Source organism: Stegodyphus dumicola, chromosome 5 (genome assembly GCF_044657685.1).
Source record: "Stegodyphus dumicola isolate Sdum_Otavi_A_Nest chromosome 5, ASM4465768v1".
NCBI classification, from domain to species: domain Eukaryota; kingdom Metazoa; phylum Arthropoda; class Arachnida; order Araneae; family Eresidae; genus Stegodyphus; species Stegodyphus dumicola.
This window is the reverse complement of record NC_140772.1, coordinates 73763052-73780261: the sequence shown is the minus strand read 5'-3', so window position 1 is coordinate 73780261 and position 17210 is coordinate 73763052. Positions and strand designations below refer to the sequence as shown.

Sequence of the window (17210 nt, the reverse complement as noted above, 5' to 3'; positions counted from 1 at the left end):
TCCTAGAAGATGCTAATTCTGGCGACAAGGTCTTCAGAACAGTCAATTTGCGTTTCATGAATGAGATTCTTTGTCGTTGTGTTTATGTAGTATTATATATCCATGCTTGATGCATCCATTATATCAGAGCCGGTGCTACAGCCGGCGCAACCTGTGTGGCTGCACCGGGTGTCGTCATATAGAGGCGACAAAACTTTTAGAATTTAACCCGGCATTGGGCGGCATAATTTATAAGCCACAGATATTGTATCAGGCGGCACAATGTTTAGCACCAGGCCTGGATCATACATGTAATATATTAAAAAGCGACATTGCAATACTTAATTTATAGCTTTTTATATTGAAAACAAAGGTAAACTGACACATACTCACGTTACACATACAGAGTCTCTAAAATGGCCTGGTAGCTAGTCTGCTTACCTAGAATATTTAATACCTAGAATTCTAATAATACCTAGAATTATTAGAACTTAGATTAAACTACCTGTGTTTAGTGATCTTCACAACTTGGCCACTGATGGGCGCGTCATACGTTTCTGAAAGAGAAGAAATCTGTATAGGAATTTAATACAAAATATTTAAGAACAAGCGATTAAAAAAATGTAAAAGCAGAAATAAAAAAAAAATTAGGTTTAAGTTTTTTAGATTCTTTAAGTTTAATATTCTTTAGGTTAAAGCCTAACACATTTTTTGCATACTTTTTATAGTTTATTTTGTTTATATTTATTTTAGTGAAGTTTTTAATACCGTATTAGTAGCAATTTTTACAGTTCTTGATAAGGGTGCAATTATTATTATTAGGCAAAGTTAGCACAAAATACTAAAATTGCCCAACAATGCTTAAAATACAGATTGATAGCATAAAATTAATAATTATGTATAACATTTTAAAATACCGACACTAAAAATTATTATTTTCGTCAACATTTCTGAAATAACGTTTTTAGTATGCTTGAAATAATTTCAAATACTTTTCTTGTTTGTTGGAAACAAAAAGAAATAATTATCAGGCGCTAAAATAGTATTATTCCTGAATGCGGAATTTTCTAAAATGAGAATAAAAAACTAAATGTTCACTATGTTTAAAAAGCGAAGTTAAATTGCATAACATTTTAAACGAATTCCCTGCAGATGACAGCGGTAATGTAGTAAAGAAATTACGCGCCGTTTTCCCTACAACCGCAAACGTCAGCGAAACCTGCTCAGTGCATTCTCTCCATGCGCGTACGCATGCACATACTCGAAGGCCCAGATGCTTTCTACGCATATCCGTCACGTGATCAGCGAGTACACAGTGAATTCTGAATCGCTTACCAGCAGCGCTCCACGCGGAGAAAAGCGTGGAGACAAGAAAGGACGAATACGCAAGGTCATTACAATTTTGTCCTACCACGGTGATCCGTACGAGCAACAAGCAGCAGACGAACTCTCCTTTGAAAAGCCGGGATATTTGGTTCTGAACATTTCAAATTCTCTTTTAAGGTAAAGCATTTAGTTAATGAACGTCTTGTATCTATCTCACATTTTTCTGCTGCAAAATATTGTCTTTTTAACCTAGAAATTTGAATCTTATTATCCATAATGAAACCTGATACGATGCAGACGATTTTAAGTGTTGACATCTTGAAACTGCTTGTCATCTTGAGTTTCTTAGAAAATATACTATTATTATATGTAAAAATTTCGACCTTTACTGTTTTTGGTAGCGTCATAAAACGATCACTGATTTATAATTTTACAGAGCACATTTCAAATATTTTTGAGTATCGATATAGGTGAAACACATAAGTAAAATACTTAAATTCATACTGAAAAGTAAGTTTCTGACTGTTATGAATTTCTTAGAAAATTAGCTAATAACTGGTTTTTAAATATGCAAAATATTTTTTTAAATCGCATTTGTGTTAATTTTGTTCTGATTAATTTTCCCATGCTTGTCATTTTCACTTATTTATAGTTATTTTTGGTGTAACTAAGTAATGTATATTTTATATTTACCTCAAAGAACTTTATTCAGATATTTAAAATTTTTGTTCGTCTATTAGCGTATGTCAATTTATATTATATATAAGGGTTTTTGTATGTTTCCAATATATTTTCCCCGATAAGTAAAGTGATTTTCGGGTTAATCTGAGACCTATTATGAAAATTTTAACTATTGCAAATATAACCGATAGGTATTTAAAGAAGTGGTAATTTTTTTTATTTTTCTTTTATTTCTAATAGGTAAAAATTCAGCACATGTGCTTTTCAAAGAATCTGCTTTTATATTCTGAAGCGTGAAGTATGTTAAAAAAATTGCAAATTCTTCCTTCCCCTCAAAATCGGAAATTAAAAAATTTCTGAATGTTCCCGCAATAAAATCTGCGACTGCTAAAAGTGTGTTCTAAGCAATAATTCTTATAGGATTTCTAGGAAACAGAAATGAAAAAGTGGGGAAATTTAAAGTTTCGAATTATTGGAAATTTAGTATATTGTCCTTTTTTTAATTCAATCTTTAAATGCCCTCATTGAGTAAAGATCCACTAAGTTCATGCTGAAGCCGTGATTTAATATTTAAGTTTCGAAATTTATTTTTGAAATATTTATTCATTCTAAATATAAAATAAAAATATAAGCGTGTAAAATTGGTAAGATTATTGTCTTGGGGAAACGGGTTCTAATTTCGGAAATGGAAAACTGGTTCGATTATCTCTTTTGGCCCAAAAGTGACTTGAACGTTTAAAACTGCTGAACATTGGTACTTTCTTCTGGATTATTATCCTGGCAAAATAGGGAGTGAGGTAAATTTTTTTAACTATGAACTATGGGTAAAATTAAATGCGATCCAGTTTTTCTCAAATCATCTCCCACGATGAGGCTGATGAACCTTCAACATGTCTGTGTTATTTCTTAAATTACTCTCTTTAATTGTGCAAAAGTGTCGGTAGAGTGCTTAATGTAATGAAGGAACAAATATTATTGTCCATCTCATTTATATATAGCGGTACTATGGAGGGCATATTTCTAAATTTTGAGCGAACTTTTGAACGATATTGAGTGAGCTGCGGCTTATCTAAGAATGGCAAACACATTCAATGAAAATTTTGAAAAAAGAGAATAAACAGATATTCTGTAAATTAAGATTCATTTCTATTAAAAACTCGGTGGAAAAAAAATTTTTAATCTATCGAATTATATATTTTTACATTCGACTTGCATATTTTGTTGTTTGTATAACATGATCTTATACCATGTTCGATGGAAAAAAATTATTCATTAATGAAAAATACTGACTTAATAATAATTTTGCAAAGAATGTCTTCTTGGAATATTTTCTAAGGAAAATAAGTTCACTGGTGATTAAGAAAATACGATTGCTGGGCACTATTAATTCTGCCCGGGTTCAGATACCAGTGAAAGGGCTGCTACATGGGTATTTTCATGGTTTGTTCCATATATCATGCGAGTCTTTTCCATAAAATATTCTCCGCGAAATGTGTCTCTCATCTTAGGCAGAGAGCCCTTGAGTTGCTTTGCTTAATCAATTTTTTAAGGAAAACTGAGGAACTTTTAACGATTAAATGTATGTTTTGAAATTGAAAATAAATACCAACTGTTCCGTATTATGTGTGTTGTATTTTATTAAAGCACATTATTGCAGTAATATGGACGTATGGAATATCAACTTTCTCATTTTCTTCGCTCCCCTCCTCCCCAAATCTTTAAAACTAATTTTTTTTAAAAAAATCGTAAGACTTAAAACGAGTTGATGGAACTTATTTCTAGCTCACCGTAGGTTTTCAATGAAGAAATTTTGTTGTTCTGATTAGAAACTGTGTTATCCAAATTCTTTGCGCACTTAATCAGAATTATGCAGAGTGTTAAATGCATAAGTTTTGGTACTTTGTTACATTCTTTAGAAAGAAAGTTGTAGAGATAAGCTTTAATTCCCATGTTTCTGCAATCTGAGCGTTGACCATCAAGGACAAAGATGCCCTGGCGGTGCACATGTCATATTTATTTGCCATTTGCGCTTTTGTCAACATTACATTTAACTGTTTTTCTCTTGGAAACTAGAAATGAAGGCTATTTCTAAGCATGTTATTTATTCTCTTCGAGAATATGTGCTTTGAGGCGATATATAGGAGTGAAAGTAGAAATGATGTTCCAAAATCAGTAACGTAAATAGATTTGTCTTTTGGAAAGCAGACGAATCTCGAAGAAAGCATACAAATCGATACTCATTTCCTATTTTTTAGGCTGATCTTTAGGTAGTGCACTCAGGAGTGTGATAAAAATGCGAAGCATTAAATATAACCGATTTTTGGGTCTATCGCGATTGAATCTTCCATTATTTTGAATTTATTAAGAATGATTTTTTCCTTAATTTTAAGAATAATAATGATTTCGAAGTATTTTATTTATCCGTATGTGCATTTTTAGAAAAAATACAGTTAATTTCTCTTTAAGTTTTGTATCTGCAGTATTAAAATAGTTTTTAAAAGCTGTTTATAGTATTAACATTTATAACAGAAGAAATCTGATCTTTCAAAGAAGCTAATTATTCATTAATATTTCATTACAGCAAAATTTCTTTGACAAAAAATACTTTCAGTTTGATTTCATTTATATGATCGTGTGATTAATAATAAAATCTAACTTCAGGAAATAATTCCATATTGTTTTCCGAATGTTGATAAGTGGATAAGATGACTTAACTCTGCTAGTTCGTTTTGGTTTCATTTTCTAATGACTGAATTAGCTGAATACTATTTGCATGCTTTTTCCATGTGTGACATGCATACAACTCGTTTCACTTAGAATGGGTAGACCAAACTAGAAGTTTTACTACCCATTCTAAGCGGGGCATTGGACTGAGCGGGGATACTGCGATACTAACCGTATCATTCAGAGTTTCTATTACCGGGGCAGTACTTCCCAGACAGAGCGTTCTTTACGGAGCCTGAAAATAAAAATACCAAATTTGCTTCCTCCAAGGGGAAAATAGGTAAGGCGATCAAATACCAGCCAGCGAGCTATCTTGTTGGCATTTTCGTGATCTCCACGAAGGCAATTCTCCCTTTGGCGAACAGCCTTGTGTGCATTGGCATAGCCCAAATTAAAAAAAAGTCCTTTCGAGGTTTCTCCATAGCGGTGAGAGAGAAACTGTAGCGCGTTGTCGATTTAATAAGTTAACCTAGCGAAAGTCTGAGTTTATTATTTATTTTATTATTATTATTATTATTACTGTCATAGAAGGCTTTGTCACAGACAATCTTGAATTTTGTGTAGGCTCCTCTATCCTCCGGTGTTTTTATGCTTCAACTAACACGTGCTCTTTAATGTTTGTTCAGTAAACCTCAATCTTTGTTGATTAATTAACCGTTTATAGCTGTAAATTCCAATCTTTTTCTTTCATCGACCCCCTTTTAAGAAATACTTTTCTTCATCAAACCCCATACACTTTCTCTGTGATATACTGCTTGGTTAGGTTATTTAATTACGACAAAGCCTCAAGGGCTATCTGCCTAAGGGGATAGATGCCTTCGTGGAGAACTTTCTAAGGGAAACTGGCTCATATACACGTTACACATGGGGAAAACCACGAAAACACCCATGTAGCCAGCCCGTTCGCGGGATTCGAACCTCGGACCGAACTACCAGTGTTCAGCGACTTTACCGCTCGGCCGCTGGTGGCCCTCTGTAATATGCTGCATAACGACGTATTCGTAATATAAGTAGTTGCATATAAATAAATAACTTAAAAATAACAACGTAAAGATAACAAAGAGGGGAAGTCAATTATGTTTATTCGGTAACAATACTTATTTGGGGATATTTCTGTCTGATGACCTTTAAGTTCCAAAACTTAGCGTATCTATGTGCATTAAATAAGATTTGTGCTTGAACATCTTTCTTTATTAAAATAAACTATTCTTTCATCATAATATCAAGGTCAGATTTTCGCATTTCGCTGGAGCTTCATACTGGCACATTTCAATATTCAATATCTTGGAAGCGAACATTAAAAATTATGTTAAATTTTGCAAGTAAGTATGTAACAATTTATCTTCTGAGGAAGTACGGTGCTAAAGTGATGGAATCCTTTTCGATTTAGTGTTGATATTAAACAAGTTAATTTTACATTCAAAAACGAAGATAATCATTATATAACTTTGATTATCTTCTGATTTGAAGATAATCATTATATAACTTTGACTATCTTATTATCTGAAAATATTTTTTTTCTTCTTTGTGTAATCAATGAGATCTTGATTATGCCTACCTATTGCGTGTTTAGCTATTGAGCACTTCGATCGCTGTTGACCACTTTGATTGTCACTGCCCTCCTTTTAAAAAAAATTCTAGTCTCCAGGGGTTCAATACTGAACCCACTGGAAACCTCTGTTTTCTAGCCTATCCGCAGTGGCTATCTGCTTAAAGGAAGGGATGCTTTTATAGATAACTTTTTTAAGGGGGTCTTAGCTTTTATATCTATGCTACAGACGGGGGAAAAAAAAAAAAAAAAAAAAAAAAAAACGTTGATTGCTTTTTTTTTTTTTACCAGGAAATGAACATGGGACGAAGTACGGAGCATGTGAGGATCTTATCTTCTGTGTCATTTGTGGCTCTCTTTTATTGTTTCAATTTGAGTCACAGTGAACATTGAGAATGGCACTGCTACACTTCTTCATTTGAATTTGTTCTCGTTTTGCCTTTTATACTTAAGATGGCACTTTGAATGTTCTTTATCGTTATGAGCAGGACGTTTCATTTTATACCGCCCCGCACTCTTTTTATAGAGATCTAAAATTAAGGAAATATATTCTTAGCATACTAGTTAACATCACTGTAAATAACTTTTCACATTTTTTTTCCTGCTAATCTCGAAGAGGTTGATTTCACGAGATATAAGAAATTTTTATAGCTGCTGTCATTGCTAGCACGGCTAAAATTTTATAGAAAACACGAGAAAAGCAGTCGAGGCGATTAACTTTCCAGTGGAAGTTTTGATTTAAAAATTGAGTCTTCAGAAGTGTGACCCACCTTCAGATAAGGGTCATGCCTAATTGCCTGAAGTTTATCTAAAAAGTGATCTTAAAACAGTTCACTTACATTTACAGAAAACTTCTGTTCTAAACGAAGGATTTCTTAATATCAGTTTAAAAAAAATAGTTTATAAAAATACTAGAAATGTATATCGCAACGCGAATTAGCCTTAGAAAATGGCCTTTTTATTGTGCTATTAACTAGTCGGTGATCCTTTGGTTTATCTGGACTTTCCAAGAAGTCGAAAATTGATCGGTTGTCATAACAACAGTTGACTGGTGTATTCTTGGAGTAAGTATGTCGGTCTTTAAATCTAGATGCACTTTTCTTACGAAGAGCTGATACGGTAAGAATTATGCATGTAAAATTTTTCTATATGTATGAAAAAGATCACATCCATTTCTTTCACTCTAATATGAAGTTCTTAATAATACCTGGTTTGATATGGTTTCTTAATTATTTATTGAAGCTGATTCTCAGTTTCAAGATGTCTCATATGCGGACTTTGAAATACATATACTCCGAATTTGAAACTATATCCCCTCTGTATAAATTGTCTAGTTTGTATAAGAATACTAGTGGGAATTTAATTTCTTGAAATTACGGAAAAATAGCCTTTGAGAAATTTATGCCATAAAGATGGATTAGTTTCAGAAGTCAAACAACAAAAATCAGCGTTATATATTCAAAATTTTCACAGTGAAAATTTTGAATATATAACGCTGATTTTTGTTGTTTGACTTCTGAATTAGTATTTATTCGGCGTGTTATTGTGTCTTAATTACGGATTAATTTATTTGGATTATAGCAAGGTACGCGAGAGCTATTTGCCTAAGGGAAGAGATACTTTTGTTTGAATACAGATCAAAATACATAGATTCAGTGGTCTTTACTAATCGACCACTAATGAGCTGGCCATAAAGAAGACATGGAATGTTTCAGATTGGCAGATTGGAAAAGTAATTTGTCCTTCTTGATGCTATAAAATGTTTTCTAATAAGTTATATTTTAAAAGTAACACAATTAAGAATATTATTTCAAATAAATAACTAGATCTAAATCTTTAAATTTTTTTTATGCTTTTAAGTTTTTGAAAATAATGGATATTTAAAGCATCCTATGCGTTTGTTTTCATCGAATTTTCATTTTTAATTACATGATCTTAATCCTAATATTTATAGAAGAAGTTTGCTTGCATTTGAGAAAAAAAAAAAAGATAGATATGTGAAAGGGGGGAAGCCATTGGAATACAAAAATTTGAGTGAAATTTAGAAAATTACGTTTTCCTCTGTGATATTCTTAAGGCTATATATAACATTTCTTTTGTTAACTGATTTATAATCATGACATAAAATATTTTAAAATTTGATGTGCAAGGAACAATATAAATGCAACCATAAAATAAAGACAAATAATATGTCTGCATTTTCGTGTTTTGGAAAAAAGTTTCCTTTTTAATGAGATATTATATATTTTTTAAAATATCTTCGTATTTCCCATGCTAATATAAATAAAAAATTTAAAAAGTTAGTTTTTTATTTTCAAATTAGTTTTATCTTTAAATTATTAGAAACGGCAGACAGTGCATCTAAAAAGTATTTTTGTGTTAGTGAAACGGCCTACTAGCGGCCGAGTCGTAAGAGCCGCTAAACACTGGTATAATAGTTTCGACCCGGATTCTCAAATACTTGCTGACAGGCTGGCTGCATGCGAGTTTTCGTTGATTTCTCCATGTGTAATGTGTCAGTGTATGCCACTTTTCCTTAAAGGAATCCTTCCCAAAGGCATACCTTCCTTTGTGCAGGTAGCCTTTGTATGCTTTACCGTAATTTCAGTAAAGAATTGGGTAAAAGAAATAATGAAACTCATTACTAATATTTTTCGCTAAAACTATTATTTTTGGCTGCATGGCGAGAGTTATTATCATTGTGAGTATCTTGTGAAAGCGATGCTTCATCCGCTCTATGTTTAAGTGGAAAATTATTTTAACAATGCGGAAGCCTAAAAATTTTCGAATTGTAAAATTTATGATAAAATATTAGTTTTTGTCTTATCACTAACTTTTTTTTCACGATTTCATTCAACAAGGTTAAAAAAAAAAAAAAAAAAAAAAAAAAAAAAAAAAAAAAAAATGCTCTCGGGCATAATAATGACTCATTGAAAATCCTTCCTATCATTAGTCTTGCGTGCAGTACTTTTTTTTTAACCTACGTTCTTCACATCCTGTAACAGTGTAGTTGTGTAACAAAGTAGCACGTAATTCCTATCACTATCTTCCTTTTAGTCTGTTGCAGATCTCTAACTATAAGGTAAAATAAAGAAAATATAATTTTTTGAATGACCCATTTGCTTGACTATGTGGAACCGGTTTTGTAAATGAAATAGGCGTTCAGTCGGATCTCGTATTTCCTAGAAATATAGTCATTGTACTCTTTCATACGTCTGTACATCTTCTGTTCAGTCTACCGCACCTGTCTGCAGGTGGCATTTCCCCTGACTAATGTATTTACTTCCCTCGTCAATCAGTTGCCATAGCAAGTTCGAAGATGCCGAACTCTTAAGCTAAGGGATATTTTGAACGCCCTTTTCTGCTTTTGCGAGAACCTTAATTTTCTTTGATGTCGAAGCATAATAATTTGGGGCACAGTGGGTTTTCCGAAAAGCTCCTACCCCTTACTGTGATGATGATATACCAAGGTATCGATTGCAATATTTTGACGATGATTACTATGTTCTACTTAAGCCTACGAAACAGTATTTTGGTGTTTAGTAAATGTATTTGCTAATCTTAAATCATACTTGCAATTGTAATAGTAGTAGCATACTAATTTGAAAATAATTACCTGTTAATAATCAAGCGCATGCACAATATATCAATATCATCTACAAAAGTGTAGTTTTACAAATATATTAATGAAATAATCAAAATAATCTTAAAAATAATACACGCATGTATTAAAATTTACAAGATTCTCTCATCATACTAAGGAGATCAGTCGCGGAATTGCCTAAAGCTGAGAACCGCTGGTAGTTCATGTTGGCTGTTTCCAGCGGTTGAGAACTGGCTGCATGAAAATTTCCTCGTATGTAACATAAATACAAACCACATTTCTTAAGAATGCTCTAGAAGTATTTTTTGCTGTAGACAAATGATCTAATTCTAGCCTTTATCATTAATTTTGTTAAATTTTATTTAACAATTTGTTAAATTAATATAATTAAAATTTTATAAAAATAATATTTTATTTAAAACTTCATTGTATATGTCATATTTACTGTACATTTGAGGTCCTAACTTTTACTAATTTTGGTCCAATAACGCACCGAATTATCCTAGTTGGCGATTTACCGTTGCGCGAAAATTTACTATTTATCCCAGAAAAATAACGCGAAAGACAGTGGAACCGAATTATAATTGGAAAAAAAAAAAAAAAAAAAAAAATTCTTTGGAAAAATAACCATGGTCTTTGGGAATTTTAGATTGAAAGACTAAAATGATCTGCAGGGCTAAGACTAGCATTTAATAGTCTTAAGTTCTGTCAATCAGAAATATATATATATATATATATTTGTTTCAAAAGAATAAATTGAATTTAAAGAAATTGAATTTAAATACAAATTTAATTCTTTGCGCCATTGCTGCAAGAAATGAAATTTAAATTTTAACAAATATGTATATACGTAAAAAAGTAAATTTAAATAAGTTAAAATAATTAAAAAATGTGCGAACATATAAAAGATTTAATTTTCGAACCAATCTACGATATCATTTAAATTCAGATAGCATAAGTAAATCAAGTGCAAAACCAAACCATGAAAATAAATTCGCCAATTTAGCAAATTAAAATTAATCTAAAATTTTTTAAAAAAATGCATAAGTGAATGACTGTTGAGCAGGCAGGAGACAGACTTATCAAGGGGAAGTTGCCTCCAAATCTAACTCTTCAATCATTCAATTCGTGTTTCGTCATTCATGCAGGCAAGGGTAAAAGTGAAAACCAAAAGTAAAGAGTGAAGAATGTCCAAAAAGGAATACCAATAAAGTGGTACCTTTAGAAATTAGCAATTAAAAATTAAAGTTCTAAAAGAAAATACCAATGAAGTTTTTTGAGAAATAAGCAATGTAAAGTCTAGCATTAAATTAAACTTTAAAAAAAATTAAATTTTAAAAAAGTTTTTCAGAAAAATGAATTTAGAAACCCTTGTCTACAGAAACTTCCCCGACACGAATATGCATATCAATAAAAAGAAACTAAAAAGGAACTAGACATAATTTATATAAACCAATAAAGAAACAAAAAGAACTAATTCATAATTTATAAAAAACAAATATATACTTAAAAATATAATTTCATATCTAGAAAATACTTAAATACTACATAAAAAATATTTAAAAATACTTAAAGCAAGTAAATAGTAAGTTTTAATTCTAACTTACCTACTATATTAGCGTTGGGGTCTACAAAAGTATTTCCAAAGTTTGCACTTGATTTACTTATGCTATCTGAATTTAAATGATATTGTAGATTAGTTCGAAAATTAAATCTTTTATATGTTTGCACATTTTTTAATTATTTTAACTTTAAATTTACTTTTTTACGTATATACATGTTTGTTAAAATATATATTTACTTATTTATTGATTGTTTAAACTAGGTTATATACACATTTGCTATAAATATGCTAAAATAAATAAATAAAATAAGTGCGCTAAAATTTTTAGGGTTCGTTAGAATAATTTTAATATCCAAGTGTTCAACTAGCCAAAGTGTTTCCTGAGCAGACAGGAACACAAATAACTTTATAATAATAACGCGGATTACTTAAATAAAAATTACAGGATTAATGAATTTATTAAATTATTGCAAAGTAAACTAATTCTAATTGTCTAAATGTAAGGATGCCTTGTTGAAAAAACGTCGCGAGAGGAATTAGCTCGCATTCGTGTTGCATATGGGAAAAACAACAAAGACAGCCATGCAAAAAGCCCGCTTGCTTAGAGGTTAAACCTACTAGGTCCGACTATCAGCGGGCAAAAGTTTCATCCATCCCTTTAGGCAGATAACCCTACCGTACTTCGCCGTAATCAAATAAATCCAAATGCAAAGGGGCTCGCCAGCGGACGAGCTGTTAAGTAGCTGAACGTTGGTAGTTCGCTGCGAGATTCGAATCCCGCGAACCAGCTGGCTGCATGGTTGTTTTCTTGGTTTTCTCCATGTGTAACGTTAAAAAGTCCTCCACGAAGGCATCCATCCCCTTAGGCAGATAGCCCTGGTGTGCTTTGCCATAATTAAATACGCCAACACCACCATGTGTAACGTGTATACAAGCCATTCCTTAGAAAGTTCTCCACGAAGGCATCCCTTCCCTTAGGCAGATAGCCCTCGAGGCTTTGCTGTAATCACGTAAACCAACAACCAAATCCAAAAGTTTAATCCTCTCAACCTAGTGGGATCGGATGGTGAGAATTTTATCCATAGGATTACCAGAGAAGGAAGATATTTTGCGTAATGAATTTAATTTTTTTCACGCTTCTTTCGCCATAAGTCAAAAATATGAACCCATTTTCTTTTGTACAGACTGGTTACTTTTGTGATTTCCAATGAATACTTTTAACAAGTCCAAAGTGATTCATGCCATTCAGTGTACGAGTAGTTATTCCTTAGGATTTAAGTAAACGAGTAGTTATTCCCTAGGATTTAAGTAAAAGGGGGGAAATATTAAAAATAAATTAAGCGATGTCTTGGCAACCCTATAAATGCAGATAGCGGTGTTGGATTCCGTTTAATTTGATTCGCGATGCGGTTATAGTGCTTCGGAATCATTATACTTCCATGCCAGAGATTTAAGTAATTCGCTCTAATAGAGCAACAAATCAACACTGAAGCACTTTTTTTCTCCCTTGCAATTTTTACTTTTATTTTAAAATTAAACTCTACGAAGTTAATGAGAGTGAGATATTCAGACAAGATGCTTCGAAATAAAAATATTTATTTCTTGTAAACTGAAAACAATGAATCCATTTCTTGTATTACATTCACGACTGATTGCCATACTTTTAACGTGCTAATGACCAAATGTATAAACCCATTATGCGCTTACAATTTCGTCTATATTTTGCTTCCTCATAGATAAAATAATCTAGGGTTACCATTCTCATAAACTTACTGTGGGTAAAAAAAAGTATTTGCACACCTAAGTTTATGTTTGCAATTCATAAAAAGAAGCTTTAAGAAATAAAAAAATGGCTATTGAGAAATCAGAATAAGTTTAATCATCCAAAACAAACAGAAAAATTAAAATAATATAAATAGCAATGCTTTTTTGTAACAAAATTAAAATATCTCGTATCAAAAAAGTATTTGCACACCTGCATGAATACAAAAGAAATAAAATATATAAGCAAATTTCAAATAACTAATATTTAGTATGCATTCCTTTAGCATCTATTACTGCTTGTAATCTTGCTGGCATTGATTTAATTAAATTTTCTGTAACAGTAGGGTCAGTATTCGACCACTCTTCAATAAGGGCTTATTTAAGGGCAGATTTGCTTGAAATCTTCTTTTTCTTATTTTTAAATCTAAAGAATTCCTCAAATTGTCCAAAGGATTTAAGTCTGGTGATTGTGGTGGAGTGGCAAGTTTTCTGGGTACATTATAAAGCAACCACATACGTGTTATACCGGCAGTGTGCTTGGGATCATTGTCTTGCTGAAAATAGTACGAATTACTGATACACAATTTTATACTTTGTGGCAAGTTATCTCGCAACACATCAATATAGGTTCGAGCTGTCATATTCCCATCAATGAAACACAAATTACCAACTTTTTTGCTAGCCATGAAACCCCAAATCATAGCAGGACCTCCTCCATGTTTAAACTGTAGGTAACACATTTTTGATATGAAAAGCAGTACAAGGTTTTCTCCAAACTAATTTCCTGCCATCTGATTTAAAGATATTGAACTTACTCTCGTCGAAGAATATGACATTTTTCCAGAAATCAATTGGCTTATTGATACATTCCTTAGCGAATTCAATTCTCTTCAGTCTATTTCGTTCAGTTATGAGAGGTTTTTTCCTTGGAGATTTCCCATAAATGTGTGCATCGTGCAGGACATTTCGAACACTTTGGGCACAGATTTTGAACTCCAGATGTTGAAGCGATATGATTGGCTAAAGTAATTGCACTAACAAATGGATTTTTCGATGCTTCTCTTATGATTTTTCGCTTCATTCGCAGTGAAAGTTTCTTTCGTCGTCCAGAGCGCAAGTTATTTGATGTAGATCCTTTTTTTCTTTATGATGTTTTATAACATACCGAACAGTAGAGAAGCAAACATTTACTTTTTTACCTATTTCTCGATAACTTAGGCTATTTTCACGTAGAGAAACAATTTTTTCTCTCGACAAAATCGGCAATTCAAATTTCTTAGGTGCCATTACAATTTGAAATCGACAATCAACTGATAACGTTTCGACAACACCTCCTTTAATAGTCGGCTTACGTATGTTATTACTGCGGGATGACTGTCAAATAATAGCATAAAAATGCAAATTTGCTAAAGTTGAGTTGAGTGTGCAAATACTTTTTTGACATAAGCTATTTTAATATTGTTGCAAAAAATTTTTTTATTAATATTATTGTATTTTTGTAATTAATTTAAATGAATAAGCTTATTCTATTTTTAAATGCCAATTTTTGTATTTCTTAATGCATTTTCTTATAAATTGTGAACAAAAAGTATGTGTGCAAATACTTTTTGTACCCATTGTATATCCAGTTACTGTTTTTCAGAGTGCAAAATATTGTTTAACCGTATCGTTTTCGTTTAAGAAGACTAAATTCTGAAGTTCCCGACCTCCAAATCCCTAGCCTTTCTCCCTCCCCCTCATTATCTTTCTGTCAGTTTTGTACTATAGCATATTGAGAAATCTGAAGCTAGTAATCTAATTTTTAACATTTTATATTCTAGAAATTCAACCGTAAATAAGCATCAGATTTTCAAATAATAAAGCTTTAAAATATCTAGAAAGGGGAAAGAAAAATTATGAAACAGTGTAACTGTCTGTATTAGAAACGTCTGCAACTTACAGCTGTAAAGAAATAGCTACACTATTTGAAAATCCGACTTTAGATGATAAGGTTTAGATAATTATGTTGGCTTAATGCATAACACAATAATATATACGTTAGTGTTTTAATAATTATTATAGTTATGGTGAATTCATTTAAAAGGTTCGATTTTTATTATTAAATTTTGATGGAAATATCTTCGATTTGTTGAAAATGTAGTACATACTTATCCCTAATGACTTACTGCTAGATTATTTGGGGTTTGCCCAGTGTCTTTTTGATATTGTTTAGTTTAGTATAATTTTATCCTGGTTTGATTCTTAATGGTAAAAAGAGATTTGATTTATTTTTAATACTCGTTTTGATTCTCGCCTTAAGAAACTTTTTTTGGAAAATTCTGTTAATAACTAACTTTGTTAGGCAGAAAGCTCTTGCATGCATTAATGTAATCGGTTACCTTCGTATTTTCCCGAGGTTTACGATATTTAGTTTCTTTAACGTAATATGGAATTTGAGAAGATACTTAAAGCTGAGTAACATGTTTTTCGCTAACGATGCTCCAAAACGTACAAGGATGCTTCCTAGTTTATATTATTCAGGTTTTAGTGATGTTTAACTTTTTTAAAATTTACTTTCGAAGAAGGTTATTCTTCAGTTGTTTTACCATATTCCAGTGCTGCCAGTTTCAATTTGAATTAAAACGCCCGTATAAAATAAATACTGCGGCCAGTTGATTAGTTACGTGTGCGAGAGTTTTCTTCTCTACTCTCTTTCTGTTTTTACTTGCTCGCATGAAGTAAAGGAAGAATTGTATTCACGAAAAATTTCGGCAATCAGATTTCAAAGAAAATATCCATTTTGAATCTATAAACATATTCACTTTTCATATTTCCTCAAAAAAGAGAAGTTTTGAGATTCTTTTTATTCACTTTTTAAGAATTTTGGTATTGTGAATTGCCAAGACCGAAGCCTTTCACTGCTGTTTTAGAAAAGAAGTGCCTTCAAATAATGCCAATGAGAGAAGCTTCGCCGGACCGAGCTGACATTAACGTTGAAAAAGAAATTCAAAGCACTATAGAAGGTACACTGTAGGTACCCAACCTTTACTTGAATCCCACTTCCCGACTCATAAATTTCAGTCTATTCACTCTTTGTGAAAAGACTTGCGACCATATTTCTCAAAGCCTTGAAGGTAAATTTATGGTCACTTTTGCATGACCATTGGGGTTTTCAATGCAGGCGATACTAGTTGCATTATTTTATGTTTTAAATATTGATAAGTATTTTTAAAGAAATGCATTCTTTAATAAATTACATTGTCTCTGATTTTTGTTGCTGTTTTTGTTTTACTCAATAAAAATTGTTTGTATTTTTCGAATTTTTGTAATTTATTATTCTAAAAAAGTGGCATCGTTTTGAGCGAGAATATTTTGTTTGTTTGGTTTTCGAAACTCTATATTATGCAGTCGGATACTAGAAATGCTTTGTCCAAAAATGTATACGTAAGTGCTTGAGTTCTGATTTTGAAATATATCCATACATTCAAAGATATTTCTCTAAAAATCTAAGTTTTTGTACCACTCTGCGCAATTCTTAGGCAATGAAATCAGACTTAAAATTATAAATGTTTCGCATAATAGTCAGAAAAAAGTTACATAATGTAGATATTGTTTCATCATTGGGATATGCAATATTTCGCCATGCGGAGTCTTTGCATGCTTATTTTATCAAGCTTCAGGCTTTTACGACAAAGTTTCTTTATTACTAAGTCCGGATTCTTCATCTTATTCCCGCCTTTCCGAAAATCTCCATATTTGTGGTTTGTTAATTTATCTGAATTAAAATCATCTAATCCAAAAGCTGTTTTAGAAGAACTGTTGTTCACTAAGTATGTAAATTAATGTTAAGAATATCTTGGAATCTTTTGGTGCAGGTCGACTATTGCATCACTGCAAATCTATCCAATCTGGTGCCCCGTCCTTTTTTCCCTGTCCCTTTTTCTGATCAATAAATGTCGAAGGTTTAAAAAAAAAAAAAAAAAAAAAAAAAAAAAACGAAGAAAATTTTGATGACAGCTTAAAAAAGTCCTAAGCTAATG

At 31.7% G+C, this 17210-nt stretch overlaps 1 protein-coding gene across 2 annotated transcripts in view; it reads left to right on the top strand.

The window, feature by feature from the left end:
* Positions 1 to 1324: 1324 nt before the first annotated feature.
* LOC118197869 (pyruvate kinase PKM-like) overlaps positions 1325 to 17210 on the top strand; it is a 118977-nt gene continuing 103091 nt past the window's right edge. Inside the window, exon 1 of one of the 2 annotated variants that reach the window (XM_085816773.1) lies at positions 1325 to 1482. The gene's annotated coding sequence lies outside the window, so the exon portion shown is untranslated. The remainder of the gene's footprint in view (positions 1483 to 17210) is intronic. The other variant, XM_085816774.1, reaches the window with a different exon arrangement.